Here is a 17,759-nt window from a genome sequence, read left to right as displayed (position 1 = left end):
CCCCCCCCTTTTTTTTTTTTTTGCCAGACAACCATGCATTTCTCTAGAAGGACCACAAGTATGTGATGGTAACAGTTTAAAAACGCAGTGTTCTGTTTTCATTTACACCTCCCTTCACTATACACACACACACAAACACACATGCACACACACATATACACTCTAGAGACAAGGTGGGCCTCTAAAAATGACGTGATAATCATCCCTATTTTCAAAGAAATACACTTTCATTTGACCCAAGACATTGTGTTATTTTGAGCTTTCTATTACCTTTATCCTACTATCCACTCCCAACTATTTTCATCAAACCTCAAAGCCCAACTAGATCTGGATCTAGGAGGTAGGTATTATGGGTTTTATGGGTGACATTTTTCTTTTTTTTTTTTTTTTTCCTGACTATTACAAAGCTCTAATTCATTGTGAATTTCAATGAGAGTTTTCTTGGCAGAGAAAAGAAGCACCTGCTGATTTTTCTGCTTTATCAAGAAACACCTGCTGCTTTATCAAGACTGAGTAGAGGTAAGCTGCAGTATGTATCTGATTATCAATGCACCCCTAGTAGATAATTAAGAAGTTTCCCTTCACTTAGACACACATTCATTTTTGCAGTCAATAAATATCTATTGAGTATCCAAAAGAAAAAGGTGTTAGGTACTGAGATAGTCAATGAAACATACATGCCATTCACAAACATCAGGAAATTCGATGAATATTATAAGAATTTTTTTTTTTTTAATCTGGGGTAGTGGGGACATCAAGTTGAATAGCATGATTCTTTCTGTTAAATGGTTTGCAATCTAGTGAAAATGGAGTTTTGTGGAAGTAAAAGTCAGGACAAGGAGTAAGACAAATTCTTAATAAATATGATAAAAAAGGAAATGTGGTGTCATACTAAAGAAATGGTTAAGAAATTTAAGCTCAGAAAGAGGTGAGAGTATTTTTTTTGAATAGATGATTATTATCATTATTTCAAAAGATAATGGAGGCAGCATTATACAAGTTAAATTACAGATGAGAAAGATTGCTCAATAGAGGAGAAATAATACAGAGAAAATGTAGAAAGGGTATAACATGTTATCAGACATAAGAAGGGAGAGAATTCTATATGCGTCCTGTGAGTTTGTGTGTATGCACAGAGATTCACATTCCTGTCTCCTCAAGAGCATGTTTTGGCAAAGTGATTACCAGCTTTAATAGGTGGGTTAAAATTCCAGCTCCTTTACTCACTGGCTGTATCACTTTGGCAAGTGGTTTGTCATCATTCTGGTTCTTATTCCTCTTGTGCAATCTCAAGTTTAGAGGAATAAGAATTAAATTTTATAATGCATGAAAGCACTAGGTTCAATCCCATAATGAGGTCAATACTCAAAAAGTCTTTTAAAAATAATCTGTTCCAAAATAAAACAATAATAAAATACAACTCTAGAGGTGTAATTATTGATATGATTGCTGTATCACTTTAGCATTGTCTTACTAAGAACACTGAAGAGATGAAGTAGAAATTTTTTTTATGTCTTCCTATTTTGAAACAATAAAAATACTAGTAAATTAAGGCATTTAGACATAACCTCCATTTTCTATTGAAAGTTATTGTCTACCATAAATTTAGGTTGCCTGGAAGTTATGTGGGCAAAATCTCTAAGGACAATCTAATGATTAAACCCCCGTTCTCAGTCATCCCACTTGCTGGAATTCAGCAGCATTTGGCACCATCAGGCTTTCTGTTTAGAATCCCCATTTATGTTTAGTTCTTGGGGAAGTTTATTTCAATTCAGTTTCTACTTTCTTGACTACTCTTTCTCTGCCCTCCTTGATGAATCCTCTTCCTCCTCTCCTGCCTTCAGGGAGAAAATTCTTCAGATTTTTCTAACATTTTTTTGTAAGGTAATTATAAGATAATTGCCTTTACCATCTCTCTCTTTCTCTCTCAAAAAATAGATAGATAGATAGATAGACATAGATATTGCTATATGCTCTCTCTTCCCTCCTCCCCTTGCCCACATAAACAGATATATCTGTTTATAATAATCTCCAAATTGTATTTCAAGTATTATAAAGTTTTAGGTATATCTGTTTATATGGCAGACAGGAGAGAGAGAATACAATCTGTTTATATGGGGGAGGGGAGAGAGACTACATATTTAAAAACTCAATTATATATATATAAACATATATATTAAATAAATATATAATTATATAATCTTAGAAAACTCATTCCCTCTCATAAATTAAATTATTATGCCTACGAGAATGATTTCCAAATCTTATCTCTAGTTGTTACTTTCAACTGAGTACCCTCATTTTTCACCTGCCTATTAGATTTGACCATTTGAATGTCCTTAATCTTGCCACTTTAATATGTCTAAAAGGCAACTTATTGTCTTTCTCAGAAACAAAGTTTTCATTGGATTCTCTTTTGATTTATAGTTCCACTCTTCTTCCATGCTAAAAATGCCAAAATTGTCTTTACTACTTATTTTTAATATTCTCAAATTATATTACATAGATACTTTTCATTCCCATTGCTAGCACCATAATTCCAAAGTCTGTCACCTTGTACATGTATATTGCCTTAGCATAAGGAGTTTTCTGTTTGTTTCTAGACTTTCAATAGAATTATATTTGGTCAGGAATTCTTTTTCACATCTACCTCAATGTCATAATGGTCTTGCTACACATCTTGAGCATCTATAAAATTCAAAATTGGGAACACATTAAACACAATATTCTACCTTGGATTTTTATTAAATGACAAACAAAAGTGGTTCTCCAAGGGTAGCACTGGCCGTGAAAGCCATCAGCTTTGCTGATGGAGAAGGAGCACATAAACTGATGGAAAAGAAGAAAAATCTAGCAATGTTTTCTGTAAAAGAGTGATCTTGGTGAGAAGCAAATGACTCTATCATATATAGGATTTTCCTCTTAATTTTCTGACTTTCTCCATTTGCTTCTCACCAAGATCACTCTCTTACAGAAAGCATTGCTAATATCTCCATATATCCCTGACTAACCAGGAGTCTGCATATATGTGCAGAAGAAACACAAGAGGGCCTAGCAGAAAATAAAGCCAGGATAGATTCGAAAATGAGCTTTGAAATGTGCTCCCAACCCACACTAACGTCCATTCATAAGGGGTAGAAGCCTTCATGTTTGAGGTGTTTGAAGACAACATATGATCATTTACTGCATGACCACTAAGCTATGCAAAAACTGCCACAACTTCCTAGGAAGCCAACCAAGAAAGATTAAAAGTATTCAAAAATATTAGGCAGATGCATTAGTTGCTGCACACCATGGAGAGAGGCAGATACTGCAAATTTAGTCTAACCAAGTTGTTAAAAGAAATCAATCAACAACAACTAAATAAAAATGAAAAATCTTGGGAAAATATCCAGAGTTGTTACAATGTATTTTCAAAAATATGCAGGTAAAAAATGTTACGAAATATGCAATTGATCCTGAAGCCATTCTCCAGCGTCTTTATAGTATCTTCTCAGATGGTCTCATCAGTTTCTAAAGTTTGTAACCAATATGCTGATGATACATCATTAAGAATGAGTATTCTCAACAGATAATTCACAACCAACTGATTGTCATTTCTGTCTCCTAACCTGTCCTGTTTTAAGGCTTCTAAGCCAGCAAACATCTGAAGTTTTTCGTATTCTAAATTACATTCTAATATCTAAAATGAACTTCTAATTTATCTATTGTGAAATATTTTGCCTCATAATGAATGCAGAAAACCTAATACTCAGGTTCTTACATCCACTTTGGCCTAATGGTGCTTGTAAATAATGCATTTGCATAATGAGCAATATTTATAAAAGCCAATTACTGCTAATACGTATGACCTTTTGGCATCAAGTATGCTAATAACCTTTAAAATGTTGGCTAGATTACATAGTGCCAAAACAAAACTTAGGTATAATAGGAACCAGGCTCCTTGTATATATAAGAATGAAGGTTAGTTTCTATTTTGGCTGCACTTATAAAGAGGTGTTAATTAGATATGTGATTTGAATTAAAAATTCTGGTACATTTTCAAATAGAGAGCATTAAAAATGAATTATGTGGAAATGACGACAACTAGACGCAAGAGCCCTACTTTTACAAAATAATTTCTAATGAAATAGAGTTAACTTGCAACATGAGTACTGAGATTCAAATATTTTCAAAGTATTAATCCTCTAAAGTTGCTATACAGTTTATATTTATAGACAGAAATTTTGTAGTTTTTTGTTAATTCATATGTACTTAATATAAACAAAGATTAAAATAATCATTAATCAGGTTAAATTTTAATGTATTTTTTAAAGGCCATAATAAGTATCCTCAAACATTTAATTCACTTTTTTTTTTTGTTATGTTGTAAAATGAATGCATTTCACCTAAGTGCTGGTAGATTTACAGGTCATTGTATTAAAGCACTTTAGTTTCTGTATATTACATTTTAAATTGCTTATTTACAACTATATACACTTTAATATGGCAGCTTAGCCATAATGAGTTCATGTAATAGCACCACAGAGCTGATTGTGTTTTGTAGCAATAAAAATACTAATGCAAAATATACTGTAATCTGATTTTTGCTTCACTTCTGTGCTCTATCCTACTTGAATTATTTAGGGATCCAAATTCAATTTTCCAAAAACAAATAACTTTCAACTACTTATCAAATAATTTTCAACTTTGATAATATTACCACAGGTCTGTTCTCATCTATCAGTCTAACCCTAGACAAAACAGCCTAACTAGGGTGAATTATTTTGAGTAATTAATTCAGTTAGATTTTCAGCTCTATGTTCACCTTTTAGTGACTTCGTACTGAACACTAAATTCATAACCTGAGCATTAGCAATTATTCAGTAATTATTTAAGTCTACCCCCTGCCCTCAGTCATGGGGATCCATGCAGTTATTTCGTCTTCTTTAATCAATCTTCTTTGTAATTTTCTTTTATTTTCTTCCTAAATTATTACTTATATTCCATTTTCTCAACATTTTATTTTTGTCAACTCATGTGACAAAATAATTGCAACAATTTAGTTTTTAAAAATACAGAACGTGCAAGCCCAGTAGATTAAAAAGTAAAAAGTAATTTTACTTTCTCAAGGCTCATGAAGTCTAGTGGTGAGCTGCAAGTATAAAGGGTAAAGTATAATAAGCACTAGAAGTATCAAAGTTGATGATACAACTGACTTGTTAAACAGTTTTAAAATAGCCTCAAATCACCATCTTTCATGTAATACCTTTATGTAGAGTGTCAAACCCCCTCCCTTTGTAATTATTCTCCATATCCTGACTTTTAGCAAGGTTTTATTTTGACAATAGTCAAAAAATCTTTGCAGAATGTTCTGAAAATTACAGACTATCTCAATTGAATACACTATGTGATAATGGTAGTAATTTTATTTTTGCCTCAAATATTTTTTTCCTCGTTTTTCAGTTTCATAACTCTTTAGATTACTTCTCTGACTTTTTATGCTTGAGGTTGGTATAGGCTGAAATGCTGCAGAGACTCCCAACTTATAACTCAAAGCCTGAAGCCTATATTATGCTCTCTCAAATGGATCAAACATCTTTAAAAATACCACTAAAGGAAAAGGGAGAAAATGGGTCAAACATTTTGTGTTTGTACTATTTTCGGTGGAAACATTTCTATTACTTAAAACCTCTGAACAGAAGTTAGCTGTCAATTCTGCAAGAGTCACTCATGACTAACAGGAAAACACAAAATCATCCCACAGCACATGATGCTTTATACCTTGTTAGTGAGCACTCACAATTAGTAGGACATGAGGCTGTGAAGGCCACCTTATGAATTGCAAACTCCTCTCTAATCCCCTCAAGCTCTATCCTTATTTCCTAAAGTTTTCTCCACGCACGTATGAACACACACAAAAAATGTTTTCTCTGTATTTTCTTCATTTTTAAACTTTTTTTATTGAAATATAACCTAATACAGAACACATAAATAAATGTCTAAGCACAACTTATGAGTAAACTGTTCAGCTAATTTTCACAAACTGAATACACCCTTGTAATCAGCATCTGGATAAAACATTTGTGTTATTATGTAAAAGCTTTTGTGATAATAACTATTTGGAGACATGTTGAATTAAAGCTAGTCAAACAAGTTTACCACATAGGAGATATTCACAAATTCAGACTCCAGTGTCTACTCCCTGATGGTTCTCAAGTCAGGAGAGAAACGAGGAAAAATACTTCTTGTCTATTCTTATAATTATTTTTTTCTACCTGGATAGAACCGTATTAGTGTAAATTGTGGCCTCTCCATCTTTTACACTTTTTCCCCCAGGAGAATGAGTAATCAATTGATAAATTTGGGACAAATGAATTAGACATGCTAACATTAGTTCTTCCCAAGAAGTAAACTCTGTCTTGAGAGTGAGCTACCTCCAGAGAGCAAGCAGGATTGGCTTCACAAATGTATCACCTGTGTGGTCACATAGAACTTATTACTGAGAAGCGCCCTTCTTGGTTTAATTTTCTACTGTTGCCATCTTGAAATTCTTAATAATTTCACCTTTAACCTGTATTATGGAAATGAAGTCCAGGAGCAAAATGGAGCACACTTAGGAGTAGAGTAGATAAATGCAACATATACGTCTACCATTGCTGTTGCTCCGTCAGCATAGGGTATTCTTAATGCCCCATGAACACAGAATTTCTGTGGACCCACCTTCCATGAGAGTTTAAAGAGATTTAAACAGAGTTCAAGGTAAGCCTGTTACCTCTCAGACTGAAAAAGTGGGAGTACTGACAACCTAGAGAGACCAAGTTTTCCATTCAAACCAGAACTTGCTTTGAATGCAGAAATAAGACAATGGTGTTGTAAGAAGCATGGACAACCAAGAGTCTTTCATATACATTATTACTCATGTTACTTCTCTGTATTAGCCAGCCACTACACTGAAATGAGGGCATAGATGGAAGGGGGAGAAATAGAGAAACCCTTGGTTTCTTTTCCTTTCAACCATTCCTTATTCATCAGTAGGCCAAAGGCAAAGTGTTGGTAGAATGGGTATATATCAAGAAGTGAAATAAAAACAGTTGAGTTAGTTTTGTGCATCATTGACACAATTGTGTTGAGAACAAAATACATAGATTATATATAAGCTACAAAATACAGATTGAGTAATTGTGATAAATCTGCTGAGTTAAATTATCTTATAGTTTCACTTAAAACTGCCATTGCACAATATAAAATTGAACAGTAAAATTCATGCTAATAATTTAACTTTTCAATTTTCATTTAGTTAGAAAGACATTAAGTAGCAAATAAAAATGTCCTCATTGGGAAAGAGAGACAGACCGTGAAACAAAGAAAAGAAACTTTTAATGTTTTGATACATTTTTCCAACTTACTAAAAAAGTGACCCCACATTTTCACTTTGTGTCAGGCACCACATAGTATGCAGCTGAGTCTGGAGGAAAGCATTCTCCTCTGCCCTCAGGGACTGGATGTAACCCTCCAGGAGGGGAAGCCTGCTGTTATGACCAGGTAGCTAAGTCTACCTAGTTCTTAGGTTTCATCGGTAAGCCATTATGCTCTCATACTGAAGTGCATTTCCCAACCTCACTTCTGTGAGTAATAAAGGTGATATTTGGGATTTTTCTGCTACTTTTTGTTTTATTTTTCAACATCTGAATGTAGGAAGATACACAGATGTAACTGATATCCAGTCTAATTTTGGACTACATTACATCCATAACTCAGGAAATCTGAGTAAAATCTGTGGATTGTACCAATGTCAATGTCCTAATGCTGAAGTTGTACTGTTTGGAAATTGAGTAAAGTATACCTGGGGACTTCCCTGTACGTCCTTTTGAAACTTCCTGTAAGTCTGTAATTATCTAATAAAAAGCAAAATTTTTAATAATTTTAAATTTATTAATTTTATTTTAATTAAACTACTTTATGTTGGCTATTTTCCTGAAAATAATGATAATGTTAATAATACTTAATAATAACAGTTAATATGAACTATGTTTACTACATACCAAATATTATATTAAGACAGAACATGGTATAGGTAATGTTTAAGTAGTAGGTTTTCTACAAAGATTTGAATAAATACATGAATTAAAGATAAGTAAATTATAATATTTGAGGCTATCAAGGAGGTAAGAAATTACTATAATATTATCGCCTGTGAGAAGAACAACATTACAAAATGAGTTTTGTGTTTAATGGCTTGAGGGAATTAGTAACATTGGACTTCAGTATAAAACTTGAACTATTAATTTAGTGCTAAGCTATAGTATATTTTTTCCAAAACTCTAATATAAATTTGATTAAATTGCAACCACCTTCCAGGAGTATGAAATTCCAATTATCAAGTCGGTATTAACAATTTATTATAGTTTATAAAGTATCACAATGACTCATGAAACCTAGTGTTTAGATAACTGTTTCTTTTTTAAAGCAGGATAGCCAATCTCTGTGTCTAGAAAAGGCAACTCTTCAGTGAGGGAAATTTTGGAAAACTAATATTAAAGTTAATCACCTGGTAATTACGTTAAAAGATTATTCCATGAAGTGTGAATTTATATGCTGACAGGCAAATAAAATTCAATTGTTGGTTCACGGTACACGTTTGTACATTTGGGAAAACCAAGGTGTTTAAAAAAAGTCATATTTTCAGTCAATATTTAGAGAAAGATCTTCATTACTCAGCAGAATTCAAATTATGCAGTGATATAATATTATTTTAATTATAATTGAGATTCACTTAAATTATTACCAAATCCAGTTATATTCTTTCTACTGACTCAAGATCCTCTATTATGTGTCATCCCCACCTATCTACAAATGAGTTTTTAAATATTGCACCCCTGTATATCTATTTCCTTCAAATATGGCACCTCAGTACTTTTCCATGTGAGTTTCATTATGGCGATTTTGTTTGGAGCATTCACTCCACCCCGCATACCTTTCTCTCTTCATTATACCTAGTAAAATCTCCCTGTGCTTTAAAATCCAGCTCACCAAAAACCGTTTATAGGTATTATAACTTATATGCCAGGCATTGTGCCAACATCCAAATTACCCCCTACAGTGTGGTGAGTACAATTATTATTCTTACTTTCCAAATGAGGAGATCTGGGGTTTGAAAATGTAACGTAAGCCCAAACCTCAACAGCAGGATGCTGTGGATTTGGATTACATAAGAATTCTGACTACCCAGCCACACAGAGAGGCCCTGTGACTACAGAAAAAGGCAGGTAGGTCCAGTCATCATACTCATCAAGGCTTTAGGCCTGTGAGGGAAACCTACTTTTTTTAAATCAAGACCAGAGTAGCTGCTCACGAAGCCAGTCAATGTCTCATGGAGATGCTTAATTTTTTACTTGGACCTTTCCCAAATTCCTGACCCATAACATTGTAAGATTTAAGAAAGCATAAATTCCAAGAGAATTCAACATCCAGCCAGTCCTCTAAACTAATACGCTAGATTATAGTCACACTCAAGACTCACCTTCTTAATTATTTAATTTACTCATTTCACTGGGGAGGAGGAATTAGATAGTTAACAATAAACCTTAGTAACCAAGGGACGGATATTGCAGCAAAATATTTCAGTATGTTAATTTCTGTCTCTTGCCTGGAATCCTATATTAGTTGTAGTCTAGAATGCACAATTCTGTGTATAAGTTTAATTCTAAGTTTAAGTTTTAATCCATCATTTTTCAATGGTTTCATACTTAAGAGAGTAGAAAGTCTTCTGCAGTATCCTTGAAAAGCACTCTGAATAAAATTTGCATTATTTCATACTTTTGAATCCTAACACCATTTTGACTTGCCTAGTAGATTCTGTCATAAATGGTGCTATCCAGAGAAATGAAGGTATTTATTTTGAAAACCCATAGGTGTAAAATTCATAGACAAAATCAAATTTAGAAGTTAATTTAGAAGTTGGATTTCAAAGGCAGCAATATCCCAAACTAGCCCTTAGTTGATTTTACCTTTCTCATTTTCTGCTTCTAGTTATTTTCACCTTCCTTTATCCCTTAAGAAAATATTTTTATTACTCCGTTATTTTTTTAATGACAGCTTCTCTAATTAGTGTGTACAATGGCCTAAATAGGAAATTAGAAAACAATTGCTTAGCATGATAAGAACATTATTATGCTAAAGCACACAGTACTATCTACATAAAACCCAGATGACATTAGCAATACCTAGAGTACTTGATACCTACACAGGTGCCAACAATATCTATTCCTGTCTATCACAGAGCCTGACATAACATTTTACGGGGTTGATCTTTCAATTTCTTAATGCCATTCAAGCATCAAGAATTTCCAACTAAAATTTAAAGATTCATTTTTGTTCTGGTGATTTTTAAAAAAATAAAATTTTTTCGAACCTTTTTGATGATATGAAGTGAAAGGTGTATGTGTGATCGTACTTAGTGGGATTCAGAAATAGGTGCAGAGAGTTATCTGTGGGTAGTGAAAGTCCCTTAACCACCAGGAATATTGATCCACAGCTCGAGATTTAGGTAAGCGAGAGAATAACCACACACACATCAAAATCTACCTGACATCCAAAAGTAAAACATTAGAGAAGATTTTCCAAACCATTATTAACAAGTTCAGCTAGCTGTTAGGAGCATAGACTTTAAATAAGACTGACTTACGTTGGAATCCCAGCTTTGTTACTCATTATCTGTAATTCTAAGCCTTGGTTTTCTCACTTGTAAAATAGTCACAGTGATACTTAGTGATACTTTTATTACAAAAGAAATTTATTTATTATGTATTAAGTGAAGAACATTATATACTTGAGATAACAGTGAACACAGTGGACAAAATACATGGCACTTACATTCTTTCAGAGGAAAAAGATGATATAAAGAAGGCAAGAAATGCTATGAAAAAAAAAAAGCAGACAAAAACATTAGAGGCTGCTGAGAAAATCGAGTATTAAATTTTTAAAAAGGCCTGTAATCCCCAAACTTTGAGAGGCCAAAGCGGGTGGATCACTTGAGGTCAGGAGTTGGAGACCTGCCTGGGTAACATGGTTAAAATACATCTCTACTGAAAATATAATAATTACCCTGGTGTGGTGGCACGTGCCTGTAGTCCCACCTACCCAGGAGGCTGAAGCAGGAGAATAGCTTAAATCCGGGAGGCAAAGGTTGCAGTGAGCCGAGGTTGTGCCACTTCACTTCAGTCTGGGCAACAGAACAAGACTCTGTCTCAATAATAATAATAATAATAATAATAATAAAACATAAGTTGGTATTAAAGCCTATATTAAGAATGTGACATTTGAACCACCTAGAAGGAGGTAAGAGAGAGCACCACTGTTCTTCTATATTAAGAAGCAAAACAAAAAGTGCATTCTAGCTGGAAAGAACAGTAAGTGTAAAGATTCAGAGGTGGGAGATTTGAGCATTCTAGTGCTGAACACTAGCAGGCAGGCGTACAGTGACTAGAAGAAAAGGAGATCCACATACCCTTTTCCTGGCAAGTAGAGTCCCTATAAACTTTATTTTTCAAAAATAAGTGTCAAAAAACAAAATGTTAACAAATTGAATTTAATGATCGAATTGGCTTTGCTAAATGATCCATGAATCAGGTAGCATCTCATCTATAAAATAGAATGGCGCTCCTGTGAGCTGAACAGAGAGGATGAGCTTTACAAACAGAAAAGGTTGACGAAAGCCAAAACAGGGAACAAAAAGGAGATTGGCCCTTTCAAAGTTCCTTTCCTTAAAGGACTAAGGCAAAGGGGACTTCTTATCATGCAGATTCATGTTGACTGGGCCCCTTTTTATTGGTTGCTATAAATGTCCTATTTTTGGAAAACTGGCCAGTTTCTAAGTTACATTTTATTACGTGGCACCAAGCACAAGTGACTCTCATGATTTGGTCTGGTCTCTTTGGGCCATGTGGAGGATATCAGTTCAAAACAATGACTTCTCATAAATTTTATTTAACATAAGTAAATCAAGCACAAATAATAGGAAAAAAACAATTGGAAAAACTGAAGAATAAGATATTGAAGCTTCAGAAAAATAATATATTGTTTCACTTATCCTAATACACATAATTTTAATATATTTTAACATGTCTGAAATTAGCACTCAGCTAACAATCAATGCATTAAGAAATTTTATAACTTAATTTGCAATATTTGTTCTCTGTTATACAAAAATAATGATGCATCATATAGTTAACTATTGTAGATTCAATAAAATATGACAGCTATGAAAATTACTTGAAAAAAGAGCAGGGATAAAAAATTCAGAAAAATTTTACGTCTTTAATGAGGGGTAAGAGTCTCAATTTCTAGGAAATTGAGCATTCTATTGCTGAACACTAACAGGCAGGCAAACAGTGACTAGAAGAAAAGGAGATCACATACCCTTTTCCTGTCAAGTAGGGTCCTTATAAACTTTGTGTTTCAAAAATAAGTGTCAAAAAACAAAATGTTAACAAAGTGAATTTAATGATCAAATTGGCTTTGCTCATTACAGTGAGCACACACACATGAGAAAAACAAAACAAAACAAATGAGAAAAACACATACATGAGAAACACAAAACAAACAAACAGAAAAAAAACAGGCAAAAGGACAGAAGAAGCTGAGCTAAAAAAATGATATAATAACACAAACCAAAAAGAAAAGAGATGGAATGGAACAAAATGATCAAAAGGAAATCCATATTTTATTATGAAAATTAAATGTCTCCCTGGAGATTGTAAGGATCAGAATGACTATGGCACAGCTATGAGGAGGATAAACTTAAGAAGCTATCCTTTTCCTAGAACAGCAGAAAAGACCAAAGAGATAAAACCAATCAACAAGAAGGTGGTAGATACGATGAAACAACATAGAAGCCTAATAGTAGGTGTTCCTCAGGGGGAAAAAAAAATGCAGAACAGGAACAAAAGCAGTAATCAGAAATAAAACTGGAAATAAATATTTTTCATTTGAAAATGATACTGATAGGCTGGGCACAGTGGCTCATGCCTGTATTCCCAGCACTTTGGGAGGCTGAGGCAAGCAGATCACTTGAGGTCAGGAGTAGGAGACCAGCCTGGCCAGTATGGCCAAATCCCGTCTTTCCTAAAACTACAAAAATTAGCCAGGCATGGTGGTGGTCACCTGTAATCCCACCTACTAGGGAGGCTGAAACAGGAGAATAGCTTGAACCTGGGAGGTGGAGGCTGAAGGGAGCTGAGATCATGCCACTGCACTCCAACATGGGGAACAGAGTGAGACTCTGTCTCAAAAAACAAAACAAAAAGGAAATGATAGTAATATATATAACAAAATAATTTAACCATTTGTCTAGAACACATGACAAGTTCTTAGGAGAAAAAGACCTACAAGTTCTCAGTGAAGAGAAGACATGAAGTAAAATGAGATTATTAATTAACACGTGCCAGGAAAAACTCCGCATTTCTTTTACATTGGTAAATGCTTGAAATTAAAGCAACAATGATTACAAAAACTTAAGGAAAAATATGCTTTCCTAAGAATTTCACACTCAGACAAACTTTATTTCCAATGTGAAGGCTGAAACACTCCTTCCAGTCAGATGATATCTGTTCTGGGTGCTTTAGTTATTTTCATAATGAAGGCAAACTCTACCCTCAGTAGATTAACTACATTTGAGGACTTTGTCAGAATATAATCTTGAACCTGATTCCACTCAAGAAATTTCAAAACCTTGACTGTGACAAGCAATATTTATGGAGAACTTTCTGTAGGATATACCTTCCAATTTCATTGGAAAGCATTCCTCAAATTATGTTCATGTGAATATTAATATTCCCAGAATCATTAGTAGAGAAACATAAAGGAAAATTTCTGTGATAAAACGTCAGTAACACCCTAAACTCACCTAAGTTAAAAATAATTCTCTTCCACAAGACTCCTCAGAGCCTGATAACAAACTACGGTGATTTGTACATCTACAAGAGCAATATAAAGTGTGGAGCATTCAAATGTATTCACTTCTGTATCCTCAAAACACCCACAAATCACTTGTCATGATTTCACATGATGTCAGTATTCCACAAACCATAATTTGCAATAAAATTCATTCCTGCAAAAGTCATGTTTGTTTCCATCAGTACTGTCTGTTTTGGGAGACATAAAAATTTTAACTATGAAACTCTTGGTCATATCAAATTCGTTGCACAGAAGTGTCATCTTTTATAAAACAACAGGAAAAATGTTTCACTTGTCTTGATATGAAGAGTGGTTGTGTTTCTCCTAAGAAATACATCGTTTGTTTATGTTGGTTGCTGTGAACCTCATAATGTACTGTGTTTTCCTTTTGACGTTGGTTGCTAAAAAGGTTACAGAAGGCAAACAAACAAGAAACAACAACAAAAACACTGTGGTCAACTTCTCTGGGAGTGTGTAAAGAGGAAAGGTGCCAACAAGAAAGAGAAGAGTAGGCCCAGTGCAGTGGCTCATATCTGTAATCGCAGGACGTTGGGAGGCTGAGACAGGAGGATCTCTTGAACCTAGGAGTTCGAGACCAGACCGGGCAACATGGTGAAACCCTGTCACTACTAAAAGTACAAAAAATTAGCTGAGCATGGTGGCTCATTTCTGTCCCAGCTACATGGGAGGCTGAGATGGGAGGATCACTTGAAATCAGGAAGTTGAGGCTGCAGTGAGCCAAGATCATGCCACTGCACTCCAGCCTGAGTGATGGGAGTGAGACCCTATCTCAAAAGAAAGGGAACAGTAGCACAATGATAGGGCATGACAATGTCTGTTCTGTCACCCAGATCTAGCCTTTCCACTGGACTTTGCCCTGTCAGTCCTTCTGGAGTGGTACAGAAAAGCTTCAGAAGCTTTTTCCAAGAGGAATCTTGTGAGACTCTGGCTATAAGCAATGCTCCTCTGGACCCAGGTACCAATGGGAAACACATAGTAGGAGACATAATTTATCTTCCCATTTGTGCTCCAACACACTGAGGAAGGACTGCACTTACTGTTTTACAGTTATAGCAGCCTGAGCATTGTGCTAGAGAAAGACATGTTCTTCCCAGAGGGGCAGTGGTAGCTGGCACAGCTGAGCACCAGTGGAGACAGCAAAGACAAGATGCAGCCTGGTAAAAGAACATTGACTTGAAGCATGTCCATCTTCAACACTGAGACATATTGAACCTCAGGAATGCTTGAGGAGAAATTCTCAGGGACACCAGTTCCTACGCTTATGATGGTGAGAGGTGAATAAAAATGTGAAATTTGGGTGCAAATGCTAATATTAGTGTATCTGTGCCCCAGAGTGGTGGTCTTTGGGATTATTCAGGCTCTTTAGTAGTTGTAACGCTAGCTTGCATTTCCTACTCTTACTTTTTTTAACCTCACTTTTTTTTAAGTTAAAACGTTTAATATTGTGGTATTATTATATGCTTTTTCTTAAGCAAAATTAAATATTTTCTTAGAATAAGATAGTACTAAATAAATGATTAAGTAATTGATATTTTACAGTAGAAGCTCAAATAAACAATAAACATGTAATGCAAAAGAAGTTTGTGGTAGACCAAGTAATGACTACCCAAAGATGTTCACTTCCTGTTTTGCAGTGTCTCTGAATATGTTATCTCACATGGCAAAAGGAACCCTACAGATGTGATTAAGTTAATGATCATAAAATGGAAGATTATCCAGGATTTATCGTGTAGGACCAATATAATCACAATGGTGCTTATAAGACAGAAGGTGGAAACAAATGAGTCATGGAAGGAGGTATGATGATGGAAGCAGAAATCAGAGAAATGCAGCCACTAGCCAAGAGACACAGGCAGAGCCTAGACATTGGAAGAGGCATTGAACAGATTATCTCCTAATAGCCTCCAAAAAGAATGCAACTCTGCAGAAACTCTGATGGTTTTCGTGCTGTAAGAGCCATTCTGAACTTCGGATTTCCAGAACTGTTAAGACCTTAAATGTATATTATTATACAATTCTAAATTTGTGGAAATTTGTTACAGCATCAGCAGGAGTATAGTACAAGACTTTAATGAGATACACTTTACTCCTACCAAATTGTCCTTTTTCTGTTCCCTAGGTGATACTAAATGTTTAGTAAACTTTAGTAAAAATAGAACTAATGTCCACCACTGATAAAGTATAAACTGAAACATTTTCAGAAAATAAGCAGCATAGACAAAGGTCTAAATCCTTAAAATAATTTTAATATTTTGAACAGGTACTAAATTTCAGGAATTTGAGAGGAGAAAATGATTAGATATGTGTATAAATACCTTTACAACGTGCTGTGCATTCAAACATTACCTATGCTGAAACTAGATTAACTTAAATGGTTTGGATAAACTTTACTGTATCCATGTAAAGAAATATATTACACAGTTGTCAACTGCATTAAATGCCAAAGGAAAGAGACACCAAAGTTATTGTATATTATAGCTGTAATGTTATAAAATATAACTATAAATCAATATTTGTGAAAGAAAAATATTAATAGGAAATATACTAATATGACTCATTTTGAATGAGATGTGTGATGTGTATTTTGCCTTTACATTGTCCTGATATTTTTTTCATTTTTTCATGAAGGGTTAATACATGACTTCCATAACCATAAAAAGTAAATATGAAATGTATATTTAACATGTCATTATGAGGAAACTCAATAAATAAAACATATCATCACCGTTATGCTGGAAACGAATGTTGTAAGCCCAGAATCCTCACAGTAAGATAGCATCATTCTGTTAACTGATAGTTGGAAAGCTATTGGCTGGTCTGTCTGTGAATTCAATTGTTAATCTGTATTCTATATATTTTTTAATATTAAAAATCATTTTTAAATGTAAACTAAGTTATTGTTATAATTTAAAAAATCAACTAAGGTGCCAAGAATTGTGAATCATCACCACAGGGTTAACAATAAGAAGCTATATGACTTTCAGTTGTTTCCTTTAACCTTCTGGAATACAATTTTCTCACCGAGAAAACAAAGATGTTGCTTTTTTCCTTCCTCCTTCCCCTCCTCGCCGCCACCGCCCAGGACCGCCGGCCGGGGGACGAGCTCGGGGCAGCAGCCAGAGTTTATTAACCACTTAACCTCTCAGAACTGAACGAAAACAACATTGTTCCTGGAACGCCCTCTTTTTAAGAAAGCATAACCCCTACTGTAGAACTAAATGCACTGTGCATGAAACTTGGAAAAAAACCAATGTATAAGCCTGTTGACCCTTACTCTCGGATGCAGTCCACCTATAACTACAACATGAGAGGAGGTGCTTATCCCCCAAGGTACTTTTACCCATTTCCAGTTCCACCTTTACTTTATCAAGTGGAACTTTCTGTGGGAGGACAGCAATTTAATGGGAAAGGAAAGACAAGACAGGCTGCGAAACATGATGCTGCTGCCAAAGCATTGAGGATCCTGCAGAATGAGCCCCCACCGGAGAGGCTGGAGGTGAATGGAAGAGAATCCGAAGAAGAAAATCTAAATAAATCTGAAATAAGTCAAGTGTTTGAGATTGCACTTAAACGGAACTTGCCTGTGAATTTTGAGGTGGCCCGGGAGAGTGGCCCACCCCACATGAAGAACTTTGTGACCAAGGTTTCGGTTGGGGAGTTTGTGGGGGAAGGTGAAGGGAAAAGCAAGAAGATTTCAAAGAAAACGCCGCCATAGCTGTTCTTGAGGAGCTGAAGAAGTTACCGCCCCTGCCTGCAGTTGAACGAGTAAAGCCTAGAATCAAAAGAAAACAAAACCCATAGTC

At 34.8% G+C, this 17,759-nt stretch overlaps 1 pseudogene across 1 annotated transcript; it reads left to right on the top strand.

Annotated features, from left to right (window-relative positions):
* The first annotated feature begins 17,004 nt into the window (after positions 1-17,004).
* Positions 17,005-17,753, top strand: LOC108540588 (double-stranded RNA-binding protein Staufen homolog 1 pseudogene; annotated as a pseudogene). Its single transcript, XR_001888712.1, has 2 exons — positions 17,005-17,074; positions 17,146-17,753. The product of XR_001888712.1 is annotated as a double-stranded RNA-binding protein Staufen homolog 1 pseudogene (transcript).
* The last annotated feature ends 6 nt before the right edge of the window (positions 17,754-17,759 follow it).

The sequence above is a fragment of the Rhinopithecus bieti genome, unplaced genomic scaffold, assembly GCF_001698545.2.
Source record: "Rhinopithecus bieti isolate Rb0 unplaced genomic scaffold, ASM169854v2 scaffold_15572, whole genome shotgun sequence".
NCBI classification, from domain to species: Eukaryota; Metazoa; Chordata; class Mammalia; order Primates; family Cercopithecidae; genus Rhinopithecus; species Rhinopithecus bieti.
Note: the sequence above shows the minus strand (reverse complement) of the source record. Positions and strands in the feature narration are given on the sequence as shown.